Source organism: Oncorhynchus masou, chromosome 31 (assembly GCF_036934945.1).
Source record: "Oncorhynchus masou masou isolate Uvic2021 chromosome 31, UVic_Omas_1.1, whole genome shotgun sequence".
Lineage (NCBI taxonomy): Eukaryota > Metazoa > Chordata > Actinopteri > Salmoniformes > Salmonidae > Oncorhynchus > Oncorhynchus masou.
This window is the reverse complement of record NC_088242.1, coordinates 20,971,220-20,971,756: the sequence shown is the minus strand read 5'-3', so window position 1 is coordinate 20,971,756 and position 537 is coordinate 20,971,220.

Sequence of the window (537 nt, the reverse complement as noted above, 5' to 3'; positions counted from 1 at the left end):
TTAAGGCGTTTTTGTGTCACACCAAGTACCCTTACGCACGAGTTATTGGACGTGGATGAAACATAAATGCATATTACCAGTTCCCTCCTATTGCGTTCTCAATTTATCAAGCAAAATGACGTCACTCCATGAACCAACCCCGAGGCACTGGCGTTAGAATGCGGTAATTGCCTATAGCGAAGCATTAGCCTTCAGAATTATTTAACAATATTGCGCTACAGTAGACTGCATACATTTTCAAACTCAGCCCTTACGAAAAAATATTTCAATCAGAGTGCAGTATAACTGCAGTACACAGCAGTATAACTGTAGTTAGAGTGCAATATAACTGCAATATGCGCAAATACTGATCCAAAATAAGTATTTTTTACTTCAGTAATTTTGCAGTTCGACTGCAGTACACTGCAGTTATTCTGCAATTACTGCGCTCAAAATACCAGTTGACTGCTGTTACTGTACTTTTACTGCAGTTTCAAAACTACAATCTTTTTTTGTACTGGAGGTCAATCTGAAGTGCAGCTGTAGACCCTAGCCTAT